Source organism: Canis lupus, chromosome 18, assembly GCF_048164855.1.
Source record: "Canis lupus baileyi chromosome 18, mCanLup2.hap1, whole genome shotgun sequence".
Classification (NCBI taxonomy): Eukaryota; Metazoa; Chordata; class Mammalia; order Carnivora; family Canidae; genus Canis; species Canis lupus.
This window is the reverse complement of record NC_132855.1, coordinates 20,455,404-20,470,288: the sequence shown is the minus strand read 5'-3', so window position 1 is coordinate 20,470,288 and position 14,885 is coordinate 20,455,404. Positions and strand designations below refer to the sequence as shown.

The 14,885-nt window shown below is 41.8% G+C and overlaps 2 long non-coding RNA genes across 13 annotated transcripts in view; one reads left to right on the top strand and one right to left on the bottom strand.

Moving 5' to 3' along the window:
- LOC140608791 (uncharacterized) overlaps positions 1-14,885 on the top strand; it is an 80,729-nt gene that overhangs the window by 27,641 nt on the left and 38,203 nt on the right. For 10 of the 12 annotated variants that reach the window (XR_012010776.1, XR_012010770.1, XR_012010781.1 and 7 more), the window contains 2 exons: positions 9,884-10,070; positions 12,218-12,306. This is a non-coding gene — a long non-coding RNA (uncharacterized lncRNA). Of the gene's footprint in view, positions 1-9,883; positions 10,071-11,475; positions 11,528-12,217; positions 12,307-14,885 lie in introns of all 12 variants that reach the window. The other 2 variants (XR_012010777.1, XR_012010780.1) reach the window with 1 other exon arrangement.
- LOC140608792 (uncharacterized) lies at positions 780-11,821 on the bottom strand. Its single transcript, XR_012010783.1, has 3 exons — positions 11,651-11,821; positions 2,526-2,633; positions 780-898 (listed from the first exon to the last, which is right to left on the bottom strand). It is a non-coding gene; the product is annotated as an uncharacterized lncRNA (long non-coding RNA).

The following is a 14,885-nucleotide window of genomic DNA, read 5'->3' as shown; positions in this document are numbered from 1 at the left end:
GTTACTCTGAGACTGAGTTTTCTCCCTCTAAAATGAGAATAAATAATATCCTCCTTTCTTCATTTTCATATCCAGAAACTGATTGCTTCTTGACACCTCCCTTGCTGCCACCTTGGTTTGACCCACTTATATTTTCTCAGTGAATGCCATGGTCTCCCAACAAGTCTCCCTCCTGCTTTTGCCCCTCTGCCACCTATTGTCATGCTACCATAAGACTGGTCCTTCCAAACATAAGTCAGACTAAGTCACTGCTCTGCTCAAAATCCTTTGGATCCCTCATGTCATCAGGGGAAAAGCCAAGTCTTCATATTGGCCTTCAAGGTCCTCCATGATGGGATTCCTTTTGTTTTTTTTAAAGATTTTATTTATTTATTCATGAGAGACAGAGAGAGAGGTAGAGACATAGGCAGAGGGAGAAGCAGGCTCTGCAGGGAGTCCGACGCGGGACTTGATCCTAGAACTCCAGGATCATGTGCTGAGCCAAAGGCAGATGCTTAACTGCTGAGCCTCCCAGGTGACCCATGATGGAATTCTTGCTTCTACTCTGACCACCAATCCCCTGGCTCACTCTGCTCTACACTCAATGCTCCCTTCTGTTCTTGACTTGGGCCATTGTACGTGCTGTTCTCTCTGCCTGCAAGACTGTTCCTGCCCTTAGCAACTCCACATCTCTGTCAAACGTCATCTTACAGTGAGGCCTTCTTACCCTAGTAGTCCCTATTCCCCTTCCCTGCTTAGTTTTTAGTTTTTATTACAATTACAATTAGCACCATTCAACATTGAACATCAAAAGACACATGTTTGTTCATTTATTTGTTTTTTACTTGTCTCCCTCCTCAAAAGGAAGTTCCATGAGCTGTTTTGTTCACTGCTGCACCCAGAGTGTCTAGAATAGAGCCTGGAACATATAAATAATGAATGAATGAATGAGTTTCTTTGAAGATGAAATGAGACGATAAATGTGACAGTACTGTACAAATATACAATATTTTATTATTTGTATCAAAATGAAATTCATCTCAACAAGGTCTACATCAATAGGATTTTTGATAGTTGGAGAAAATACATAACAAAAACTAAAATTTTCACTGTTCAGAAAACTTTCACAAACCCCAAAGGATATTTTAAGATCTGATACAGCCTCCATTTTTTAGAACCTCGTCATTAGTAATATTCCCAGAACTCATTTTGTCAACCTTAATGGAATGGACTTCAGATGCTCCCTCATATGTGCGAGTCTAAGGAACCTGCATATTTCATAGCCTGTGTGGGATTTTACAGATACATCAAGTTGGCTTTTTATTTGCTACTGCAAAATTAAATTAGGAATGAAAGTAATTTGGTTCAATGAAAATAAAAAACTAAACTCAAAGTAGAGGAAAAAAGGCCAAATCGTACAGAGGTCAGGACAGCCAGGAAGGTTCCTCTTAAAGTCTTATAAATAGAAGGTAATTTCTAAAATGTCAAGGGTTTCTCGGCTCAATTAAAATTATTTGTAGCACAAATGCTTGAGACCAGGGAGTGCTTTAAACCATAGAAGTGCAGTAACAAGAATAATAAGCAACTAGGCTATTGTTGTTCAGAAGTCTTATTTAAATGTTGAAGAATTTCAATCATGTTGGATGCCAGAAAGACTCAGTGATAAAGGGAAGTGGAGCTGTTTGCCCTCCAATTCCTTTCCTCCTGCTCCCACTTAGAAATAGGAAACAGCCAAGAGCCATTTTGCAATCGAAACAACTTCATTTCCCATGTCCATTTGGAAGAAAGAGCCATAACTCAACGCATACACATTTAGGATAGGTTGGGGAATGGCCGTGATGCCACAGCCCTGAGCTAAGAGCATATAACTTCTTTCCAAATATGTTTTGGACTCCGTGGCTGTCATCTACTAAAGGATGAATTTTGCAAATATTATGAACTTACCCATTTGGGAAGCAAAAACAAATATCGGATAGACCCAGGTTTTGTCATAGATAAATAGTTCTTTACATAGCAAGCCCAGGAGTGTTCGGAGCAACCTTGCAAAGTCCAATGAAGTGTCAATTGAAGCCAGAGGCGTGATCATTTATTGTCAACATGGACTGTCATCGCTTACGGCCATAATCGGGAAAATTGCTGATGATTGATACCGATGGCAATGATGATTACTCTTGCAATAAGCTTAATGAAAATAATGAAGTGTTACTGCATGTGACTTAGTTGTGGCACAGGGGAGATAATGTGTGCGTGCCACAAAGAAGTCACCAGCCAGCACAGCGTTCATATTTCAATCCTGACACACGGGGAGCTTGGAAGAATTGTGTGTGGCTCCTGTGATCCCCTCTCTTCTTACTTAGGCCCAGAGTTCCTCATCCCTCCAGCACGCATAATTGCTGGAATACGTGCAATGACAAGAGATCATTTCAGCTGTAAGTCCTGCCCAGCAGATGGTTAGGACTGTCGACTCCTGGTTGGAGGAGCTGCTTACCAAACTCCATCGGGTTGGCAGGTTAAGCTGTGCGCTTTCCCCACCACTGGCAACCTACCCGCTCAAAGGTGAGAGATACACTGCTGACCTCCTGGACCATGGGCTCAGAAAGCTCATTTTTCTTTCAGCACTGCCTGTTGCTTCCTTTTCCTCAGTTCTTTCAGCACTGGGGATGTGGAAGAGATGGGAGGAGAAAGAATAAAAACCGTTGAGGGACCTTGGAGCCACCCAGAAGGCCAGCCTCAAACCCAGTTCTGCATCCATTTCATATAATTGGCGAGGGCCTTAAAAACCCAAACAGCTCTCATCCACTGCAGGAAGATCAAAGGGACATTTACCTACTCACTTAACTCAGAAAAAATAAAACACCCAGCGCAAATTGTGGGCTTTTAACTATCTTGTGAGACCAAAAACCTAATCAGAGTGCCGAGGACTATAAACATGTAGGAAGGGAAGTAGACAGTCATTAAAATCTGATTATGAGCCCAGCAGCGCTGATAGGGCCTGACGGCCCACCTTCCTGCAGAGGGGTCTGCTGACAGAGCAGGGAGAGTGAGCAAGATTGGCCTTGAACGTCTTTCCTTCACATACAGAAGATTTTGGAGCCCTACAGGCCACAACAATTTGCCTCATTTCAAGAGAAAAATTAGCCCCAGCAGTTTGTGGAATTTTTTTCCTTCTGCTCACAAAACATTCATTGTATATTAGTCATCGAAAAATGCAAACCCTCACGTAGCATGTCAGAGCAACTCTCTCTGGCTATTGGAAACTGGGATTTGTTTCATTTATCCAACAAATATTGATCGAGCATTTGCTTTCTGCCAGGCTCTGTTCTGGGTGCCGAGACATGGCAATAACCAGACAGACAGAGCCCCTTGCCCTGTTAGAGCTCACATTCTAGTAGAGAGAAACACACCATAAACACATATGCAAAATATGAGCAGGTCAGATGGGGAAACATATTGTAGAGAAGGAAGATAGGAAGTATGTATGGGGTGGGCTTTAGTTTGAGATAGGACAGCCAGGAAAGATCACACAGAGAAGGCGACACTTGAGTAGACACATGGGAGAAGTGCTTCTTGGAACAACTAGAATTGGAATCAGGAAGAAATATCAGGACACGTTACCAGGACTGGCACTTACGGAATGCCACTGTGTGACAGGCACCATGTTGGTGGGCCCCTTTCCTATGTTATCTCTTGAATAGAGCCTCTGTTGGCAGCCATGGAATTGCAAGTAAGGCATTCGAGGTCAAATTACAGGAGCCAATGCCTCTGTCAGTCCAACTCTGAAGTCCTCTGGGCATCTAAATGACTCAAAGGACTCATTCTTGGATTAAGGTCTTGCCTGCAGCAGAGCAAAAACACACATATCCTGGACCCACTACCTCTAATCTATTAATTTAAATATCAGTTGTATTATCCTCGTCGCATTTTGGGCAGGATAAGTCTTTGTTTTGGGGGCAGTGGTGCATTGTAGGATGTTTAGCAGCATCCCTGGCCTCTCCTTAGCAGATGCCAGTGGTATCCAATCCCCCAAGCTGCAAGAATCAAAGATGTCACCCCAGGGCAAAGTCACCCCAGTTAAGAACCAGTGCCCTAATGTGAACTGAATTAAGTTTGAAAATACATGTATTTAAGATAAACCTGAGCACCGTTCAGCGGCACACCTTCAGCCACTCTCTGGCGAGCCCCTCCTGTGATCCAGGTGTAAATGGTGGGACTCTAGGTTGCCCCCCACCCATCTCTTGCCAACCTGCCCATACATAGCAAGTCCCTCTCTGGCCTGCCTGCCACCAATCCGCTCCCTGCCACACCCTATGCCTCTTCCACACGGTTTCTATAATGAGACCCAATGCTATTATACTTCTCTTTAAAAGCCTTCAATAGTCTTACAGAATAAAATGCTAATGCCCATCACAATATTCCAGACCCCTCACATCCTGGCCTCAACCTTTCTAGCTAGTCTCCACAGTGCACTGCTTCAACCTCAGGCCTCAGCCTCCCCATTTGGTCTGTGTGTCCCAAGCAAAATTGTGCCTTCTTGCCCTGACCACACTCTACTCTCTACCTCACTCTACTCTCTACACATCTCCTCATTTCTGGGTAGCAAAGATTTACTTATCTTTTCAAGTCTAGCTCTAATTGCTTCTCTTCAACTAAGTTTTTCCCAATATTCTTCTTAACCCTTTCAAAACATTGTTTCAAGACATACATTCCCATAGCACCTTGATCACACTTCTGCTACTGCATTGTCTCAGCTCATCTGGCTGTCTGTCCATCCATCCATCCATCCATCCATCCATCCATCCATCCAACAAATGTTTGTTGAGCACCTACTATGTGCCGGGCATTTTTCTAGATACTGGGGATTGAGATGTAAACAAATCTGGCAAAAAGCTTTGCATTCACTGAACTTGTGTTCTAGATGGGGAGCCCCAAAATAAAATAAAAAATGAAATATGTGTCAGATGGTCATGGTACCAGGTGCTACAGTAGGTTCTAGGAATAAGAATGAACTAAGCCCAATCTCTGCTTTCAAGGGGCTCATGGTCATGGGGCCAGGATGGGAGAGTGGTCAGGTAAGAGGTAGGGAAGGAACAGCTGGAGGTTGGAAGAAAGGAGGAAATAAACACACTTGCTATGCCCAAGTGTAAGGGGTCCTCAAGGTCACAGAGAGGTCAGTGAGATGCCTAGAATTCTTGGAGAACCTTTTGACGGCTTTAAGACATTTACAGAGTGGAATGCATTTCAGGGAAGCTGAGCCTCTGAAAGAAGGAAAAGAGACAGTGGTTCGGAATGGTGAGATGGAATCCACATCCAAATTTACCATTTTTCCCTTTGCTTCAAGGTTGCTTACAGACAGGACTGGAAGCCCCTAAGGCCACATGCCTAGTTCACATTTTGCTCCTGGTACCCTGTGCTCCTCAGGTGGGACTTCCTGCTGGCAAACTAACAGACACCTTAGTTCTTCCTAGGAGAGGCCTCGTGTGCACATAAGGTCAGACATATTTTCATGCCACCTCGAGGGAATATCCAGGATGATAAACGCTGTCTCCCAGGCCTCCCCGCAAAGTAAAAGGAAATCCATAATATATAAAATAAAAAGTTGACATTAAATCAACAAAAAGATCTTGTGGGTTTGCTTGCCTTGTTTTACATGGTTTGGGTGAATTCTCTCCCACCTCCTCATCCTGCCAGGGCTTCAGGGATATGTGGTCTTTCACTTCCTTGAAATAGTTAATCTTTGCAACCAATGTTCCAAATGGGAGGCTTAAGCTGGGGATCAGCTCACTCTGTGAGTAGGTCATTTAAGAGCTCAGTCTCATCTTTGAAATATAGATTAGCCAGGAGAGTATGAGTTCAGCATTTCTATGTAATGTTGTTTCATTGATCCTGCAGGCCAACTGGACATGGCTTCAGATGGATACCTAAAAATTAGTTTTAAAACTTTCCCATCTTTTAATATTTTATAACCTGTCAGAAAATCAATTATGGACTCTGCCCCCTTTCAATGCCTGGTTTCATAGGAGCTGATGTTTAACCAAAGTGAATTTCTTTCCTCTCCTTTACAAAAAGCAATGGAAAAGTTCAGAGTGAATGATGACTTCAGGGAAATTCTTGGATTTGTAAAGATTTAGAGATGAATTGAATAGCTTTGACCTGCCAAGTCCAGAGCTTGAGTTTCTCTCTCATGCAAAAGCCACAGATGGGCTTTGCTAGACACTGTGAAAGATCAGGGATCCAGAGGTTAGTGCTATGGGGATCCAGCCATAATTTGAACTTGTCAAATATCTTCAAGCCCAGTGAATCACAAAGGGCTTTCTCCAAAACCCACACCTCCTCTTGTGCACTTGCATACACATGGAGCATCATCTTTTAAGTTTAAAAATATTTTTCCACTTTTTTGTAGTAGGGGAAGATTTCAAGGAAAGAAAAATATGAGGAAACATGCCAGTGATTTTTATTGTCTTGTCTTTTCAGTATTCTATACGATTTCTAATATGAAAATGCATTGATGTTATAAGAAAAAATTGTTTTTCATGAATAAATAAATAAAATCCTTAAAAAAAAGAAAAAAATTGTTTTAAATAACAACTTAGGTAAAGTCACACCAACATAACACCAAGAATCGATGGTAAAAGGAAGTGGAATTAATTCTGACACCAGTTCAACAGTGAACTTTGCAGCTGCCACACCATGGGAGTTCTTAAAGATGGCACACATGCACCAATCACTACTGCATGGCCATATTCATCACAATGAACTATAGTTTGTCCCATGAAAATAGGTGTGTGAAGTATCCACATTTCAGAATTGGGAGAAAGGAGTGAGGAAAGGGTGAAGGGAGGGACTTGGAAGAATGATAGTGGGAAGGATAAAAAGAAGGATAAAAAGGATAAAAAGAAGAGGAGATGAAGGATAAAAAGGATAAAAAGAAGAGGAGATGAAGAGTCAGATGAAGAAAGTGAATTGAGTCACATGGCTGTGGAATTGATAAAGTGGGGTTCTGGGGACATCCCAGCTCTCTGCACACCCTCGTGTATGGCAGTAAGTAGCAGTGGCAGTACCATACCCCTCATCCTTGGTAAGAGCTAGGACGTAACTGAATGTTATTCTTTTTTTTTTTTTAAGGTTTTATTTATTTATTCATGAGAGACACACAGAGAGAGGCAGAAACATAGGCAGGGGGGAGAAACAGGCTCCCTGTGGGAAGCCTGATATGGGACTCAATCCCAGGATCCGGGATCACGACCAGAGCCAAAGGTAGACTCTCAACCATTGAGCCACCCAGGTGCCTAAATGTTATTTTTTAAATAGAAGTAAAATACTCACTGACTTTATTACACTGATGTAAATAACCAGAAGAAGCCTGAAAGAAAAACACATGTAGCTACCTTTGGCCACAGCTCACAGAATAGGGACACCAACTCCCTGCCTCTCTTTCCACTTTCTAGCAACTCATAGCCTGAACACCAATAGCCAACTGTCTAGCCACCAGTAGGGTCTTTCTGATATTCCAGAAAGGGCTGTCTTGGGAGAAAGAGGATGTGTTTGGCCCAGGGCACAGGGAGAGTAAAATGGTTGTTGGTAGAAGGCACCTGGGGTGGGGTTTTGGGGTGGGACATATGCTGAATCACAGTGAACTTGAGTTTACCTAACAGATTAACAGAGTATGTTCAATTTGTGCTTTGTAACCTATCTGTCTGGTTGGTACTGAGAACTCAAGTTATTTCTTGCTTATTCCATTTGCCAAATTTGTCAGGTCCCCAAAATGTGTCATCAGGTAAATGAACCCAGCTTGTTTCTTTTCACTAGATAGAAGGAACCATATTCTTTTCTTTACTTTTGTTTTAAAGATTTATTATTATTATTATTAGTTTTTTTAGAGAGACAGCAAGCAAGAGGAGGGGCAGAGGGAGGGAGAGAGAATCTTAAGCAAGCTCCACACCCAGCCCAAGCCCAATTCCATGCTTGATCCCACCACTCTGAGATCATGACCTGAGCTGAAACCAAGTCAGATGCTTAACTGACTGAGCCACCCAGGTGCCCCTTGGAAGGAACCATATTATTTTCTTATTCCCGTTTGGCATTGACATTTTACCTTGTTTGGGGGAAATGTCTAAATATCCTCCTACTTGTTAGTTATAGAGGTGCCTTAACATCATCCTCATTTTTTTTTTAAGATTTTATTTATTTATTCATGAGAGACACACAGAAAGAGGCAGAGACATAATCAGAGGGAGAAGCAGGCTCCCTGCGGGGAGCCCGATGCAGGACTCAATCCCAGGACCCCAGGATCACGCCCTGAGCTGAAGCCAGATGCTCAACCACTGAGCCTCCCAGGCGTCCCTCAGCCTCACTTTCAAACCCACCTCTACCAGCAGTGGGATCTTGAGCAAGTTTACGTACCTCTAGTTCCCTCACCTCCAAAATACAGAAGATGATAACAGAACCTATTTCATGAAGTTGTTGCAGGGATTACCCATGTTAATGAATGTAAAGCATTTAGAAAAATACCCAGTGTGAGTTTAGTGCTCTGTGTTCAGTATTATCATTTCAATCATCAAACATATTTTTGGTACCTGTGATGTGCCAGGCACCATGCTGAACACCAGAGATAGAAAAATGAGAATGTCTTTGGAGTTTATATTCCAGTGGAGGAATAATAAATCATAACAAAAGTAATAATAACACTAGCAGCTAATATTTATTGGAAGTATAATATGCATAATCTAATCTGATCCTCATAATAACCTTAAAAGACTCGTAAGAATATTATTTATAGGAGAGGAATCGACAGGCTTAAAAAGGTCAGCTACCTTGATCACACAACACGGCCGGTGAGTGGCAGAGCCAGGGCTAGAACCAGCCCACCTGGCTCCCAAGTTCTAAGTTCTAACCATGCCTTTCTTTCATTTTAGTAGAATGTGGGCTACTTTCAAGTAATAGTCATGATCCACTTTGTCCCTTCAAAGAATCATCACTTGCCTCCCACTTCTTTTATGCCAGGCACTGAGTTTTTTGGTAGCCACTCATTTAACATGATAAAATTCAACTATCCAGTGTAAAACACTTTCCCCCCGCTGGTCAGAGGAACAAGTCAGCATTTGAAAGAACATTTAACACTGCTCAGCTCTGCCTTCACGCTGAGAGATGTGCGCACATCTCGAGGCCTACCCTGAGCCAATCACTGGAGAATGGTTTAATTGGTTAATCATATAAATTACAATCACTTAATCATTTTAATCACCATCAGCCAATTAGCTCAGAGTTATGGGCTCTGAGGTAACAGTTATGCAAATGTTTGTTCCACGGTAGGCTATTAACAGCCATATTTTCTCGATCAAGCTGACAGAGACTGATGGGTGGGGGAAGAAAAGGAAAGCGAGCATTTGTTTAGTTGAAACTTCTTTCCTGTTGGGTTGTAACGAAGCATTCAGTGAGGAGAAGCACCAAGCTTGGTGTTTTCTTTATCTTATTCCATGTGAGTGTGCTGAGTGAATGAGAGGGAACCACCCCGCCCCCACCCCAGGGAAATGCAGGTGATGGAGAGGGGAGGAAGGACCAGCTAAGAAACTGTTGAATCTGGACTGAATTTAGCAGGCTGCTGCTGAAAGTGGTGGCTTTCCTGATCGCTCAGTACACTGTCCCGTCACAGCCACAGGAATCAAGAACCGACATGGGGACCTGCTTTTGCTGCTGCCTCTCCTCTGCTAGGGCAACAGGGAGTGTCCGCTAATAATGCAGGAGGATTAGGTCAAGTTCAAATGGAGCACCATTTATACTTAGTCATTAACACCTATAATAAAACTACATAATAACCATAAAGAATATATAACAGCCCTGTAATGATATAAGGCATGCTCAGTAGACCAGAAACTTTGTGTTTTTGTTTTTGTTTTTATTTTTTTAGACCAGAAACTTTGAAGAATACCTGAAACATTGTTGATGTGGAAGAAAATATGCTGTATATATCCAGGTCCTGGTTTTGTGCCTGGCCCATGATAGCTATTCAAGAAATACTTGTGAATGAACAAACTAAGAGTGGCCAAATGTGAACCCAAGAGTCAAGGAAAGAAAGGAGTTTGAGTCTGTTGGATGTAAGTGAGCTATGAAAACATGGACATGCTCGCGTGCATAGAACGGTTGGCTTCTGCAATGCAGCCTTTGCTTGCTTTTTCCTCCCACAGCCCCAAAGTGTAATAGAGCTCTCTGTTGGATGGTCAAAAGAGTGAACTGGCTTCTTTGAGAGCCTTCAGCTGTAATATATTCAAGTTCTATAACAGTGAGGAACAATCAGAATCTCAAAGATAGAACTAATCTTGTCAGGAATGTACAGGAAGTGACACGGTTTTGTGGTCCCCGGAAGACCCTTTGTGATTATGGCACTCTAGTTTTTCTTCAAGGAATATCTTAACTGCCCTTGAAACTTTGTCTGCCTTTGCTGGTTAGTTGAGCCTAGGATTGGGGTTGGACCCTCCCCACCATGTCCCATTTATTCATTTAATAATACATATTGAAAAAAAAAACATATTGAGCTTTTATTGTGTACCAGAGGTCATGCAAGGGACTAGGTGAACAGTACTGCCCAGAAAAAAACACTTGTGATATGATGATTACAAAGTATTGTCAGATGCAGACAGGAGAGACCAATTCTTGAAAGCTGACATAGCCTCAGAGAACCTCCTCAAAGAGGTGGGGTTTGTTCTGGGGACAAACTGGATAGGCAGAGAGATGAAGCTAGGGATCATCAAAGAGAAAATTAATTTGGCATCCCATGTGTCTAAGTAATATCCATGTCACTAATATAGCGATAGTTTTTTGTGTTTTTTTAGAAAAGCTTTCTATTTTCCAATTTAGTAGTTTTTCTGCCAGGTAACTGGCCTTGTTTGAACTTGTTTGCAGAGGTAGGGCCCAGAGGTTCCTCAGCTACAGGCTGACTGGTCAGTGAATATCTCTTGGTGGTAGCTTCCTGTTCGACCTGAGCCAATGGCATTTCCCCTCTTGCTTGCCTTGCTTTTTCCGTTCCTCAAACAGGAAAAATTATATTGACCTACCCTACTACTGCTGTGAGGAAAAACTGATAAAAAAAAAAAAAAAAAAAGATGACAACACACTTCAGAGAGTGAAGTACTGCGGTAAAAAATGCCTAACAATGAGTATGCTTAGCTTAGTGAGACACAGAAAACAATGGGTAGAAATGGAAAATTGGACAAAAATCATATAAAGAGGTTTTAAAGATTTTCTTCCTTCTGCATTTACAACATTCTATTATTGACTTCAGCCTTTTTCTTGCACTTAATTAGTCAAAAGCCAGAGGAACACTCTCTAAAAATCTTTCTGTAGGTCAGACATGAGCCAGAGTCCATGTTCCTAAAGACAGAGCTGTTAAACCACTCCCATCTTTGATTTCTTCTCTGTGTTCAGTTTTCATACATACTAAGCTTGCACTATATTTATTTGTCCTTGTAAACATGAAGTGATTTTATTTGTCTTACTCCAAAGTAAAATATAGGTCCCTGACTTCCTGGCAGGCTTGTTTCATGAAGACACTTTGGTAAGACAACTTTCTTAAAAGAGATCTTATAAAATTAGAACAACACATTCAAAACTAATTCTGACTCCAGCACCCAAGAGATGTTTATGCCCATATGCCCAGTTTGGTTCAAATTCCTCTTACCTTTCATGGTTCAGGATGGAGTTGAAACTTAGGTTAGGCATTCACTAGACTCCGAGCCCAGCTTGGTTTATATAATATAGGACAGTCTGTGTCTTAGTTTGAGTCTTCCCAGAAGCAGACACAGAGGCAAGGATTCAGATGCAAGTACTTTCTTGGGGAGGGATAGGGAACACTTAGTAGGGGAGAAGGGAGGCAGTACAGGGAAGGTGGCCAATAAAGGGTGAGTAATTAAACCAACTGTCAAAGGGAATGACTAGAGCTGAATCCAGGACACACATCCCAGAACTAACCCACCAGATGGCAGACAGCTGCTGAACCAGGGTATTGAGATACTAACTCTAGCCAGTGATTGGTTGGAGGCAACTGGAAGAGGGGTTGTTAATTAGGGGCAGAGAGCTTTGTCATTCCAGAAAGAGCTCGGGGGCTTGGAGACAGGGGTACTGGCAGTAGGACATTGTCCTTGTTCTTGGAGCACGTGAACATGGTGAGGTCAGAAGGATGTGAATGGGACAGAGAGACAACAGCTGCTACAGTTTGAATCATAACATCTGTACTTTCTTGCTCAAGGGTGCAAGTTGGAAGACGAAGAGGCTTCAGGGACAGAAGAATGGGCCCTGACCAGGAGAGTGCCTCCTTCCTGTAGCAGCTATAAAAAGGCAAGGTCATCTGAACTCACTGTTGGCAATGTGCCTTGAGTCACACTGTAGTCATTGCTCAAGCATCTGAAAGGGTCCAAAGTGCAGACATTAAAACATAATTACAAGCTTATTATAGCTTAATCATAAATATACACCAGAAACCAGAGGAAGCCAACAAAACAGCCCTTTATTTTTCCCTTTGGATTATCTATCAGATGATATTGGACCCATACTAGATCCTGGGAAGGGAGTCATGTTTGATAGTCATGGTTTCAGTCCTCTTGCCCATAATTGGCATCAACACAGCCATGTTTCCCAGCCCTGGCCTATGAAACCTGAGTAGAAGTTGGGATTGTGCATGGGCAGGGTAAGGGAAAAGGATTTTCTTGCTTATAAAAGAGACGCCTGGATAAGAACATCTTTTTTTAAAAAAAATTTATTTAAATTCAATTTAGATAACATATGGTATATTCGTTTTAGGGGTAGAATTTAGTGATTCATCAGTTGCATACAACATCCAATGCTCATTACATCAAGTGCCCTCCTTAATGCCTATCACCCTATTACCCCATCCCTCCACCCTCCTCCCCACCAGCAACCCTCAGTTTGTTCTCTAGAGTAAAGAGTCTCTTATGGTTTGCTTCCCTCTCTGTTTTTGTCTTATTTTATTTTTCCTTCCTTTCCTCTATGTTCATCTGTTTTGTTGCCTAAATGCCACATATGAGTAGAATCATATGGTATTTATCTTTCTGAGTGACTTATTTCACTAGCATAATACCCTCTAGTTCCATCCACATCATTAGAAATGTCAAGATTTCATACTTTTTGACAGTTGAGTAATATTCCATTATATATACCACATCTTCTTTATCCATTCATCTGTTGATGGACATCTGGGCTTCTTCCATATTTTGGCTATTGAGGACAATGCTGCTATAAATATTGGAGTGCAGGTGCCTCTTCAAATCACTATGTTTGTATCCTTTGGATAAATACCTAGTAGTATAATTGCTGGGTTGTAGGGTAGTTCTATTTATAACTTTTTGAGGAAGCTTCTTACTGTTTTCCAGAGTGGCTGCACCAGTTTGCATTTCCATTAATATTGTAAGAGAATTCCAAAACATCTTTATTTGCTGGAGATTTAGAGTCTGTTTCTGAAGCATGAGACTTCTACACCCACTTTGCCACCATATGGGGCTGAATGGTAGAAAGATGGAAAAATCCTTGAGTCCGAGCCTCTGAGGTATCAATCCAGGAGACATCCCACCTTCAGACTTCTTGTTATTTCAGTTTCAGATATTTTTGGTTGGATTTCCTTTGGCTTGAGACACTTTCCTGTTACTTATGACTAAAAGAATTCTAAGTGATATAATGTCAGTTAACTTAGCAGGTTGGCAAAGAGAAGCTCTACTATGTATTAAAGCAATTGAGTGCGGGACTATACAGATAGACTGGTTCGGGCTGGAAGCTTGTTCCATTTTTTTTATTTTTTTTATTTTTATTTTATTTTTATTTTTTTCTTCTTTTATTTATTATTTATGATAGTCACAGAGAGAAAGAGAGAGAGGCAGAGACACAGGCAGAGGGAGAAGCAGGCTCCAAGCACCGGGAGCCCGATGTGGGATTCGATCCCGGGTCTCCAGGATCGCGCCCTGGGCCAAAGGCAGGCGCCAAACCGCTGCGCCACCCAGGGATCCCCTGGAAGCTTGTTCCATGATGACTACCAAATATCTTGCGCTTAACTGTCTTAGCTCAGGCTGCCATAATGCAATACCACAAACTGAGTGGCTAAACAATAGAAATTAATTTTCTCAAATTCTGGATACCTGAAATCCAAGATCAAGGCACTGGCAGGGCCAGTGTCTCATAGGAACTTTCTTCCTGGCTTACAGACAACCACTTTCTCATCATGTCCTCAGATGGCCTTTCTTCAGCGCATGTGCACCCGGGGGTCCCTAACTCCTCTTATGAGGACATCAGTCCTATTGGATTAGAGCCTCATCCTTATGACCTCATCTTAATTACTTCTTTAAAGGTCCCCTCTCCAAATACAGTCACATTGAGGACTAGGGCTTCAACATATGAATTTTTGGGGGATACAATTCAATCTATATCATTAATCACTTATATGCAGGGGAAAGGAGAAGAATATTCTCAAGTGTTCTTGGCTTTTTTTGTGTTCATCCTTCATTTACAAGCTAATAATAGTTATTTATTAAGCCCTTACTACCTCACTTATGTTGTGTTAAGCATTTTATATAGATCAGCAGTTTTCAAAATGTAGTTTGTAACTCCTAGGGATCCCCAAGCCCTTTTATTCAAGGGATATGCAAAGTCAGAATTATTTCCCTAGTAATATTAAGCTCTTATTTGCCTTTTGTACTATGTTGACATTTGCACTGATGATACAAAAGTAATAATAGGTATCCAGGGAGTGGCACCACATTACATGAATAGTCATTATATTTTTGACCACCACCATCATGCACTACAGAAAAAAAGCTGGTTTTTCTTAAGGATGTCATTGATGACACAGTGAAAATTATTGACTTTAGTAAATCTCAACTCTTGAGTCCATATCCTTTGACTATTCTGTG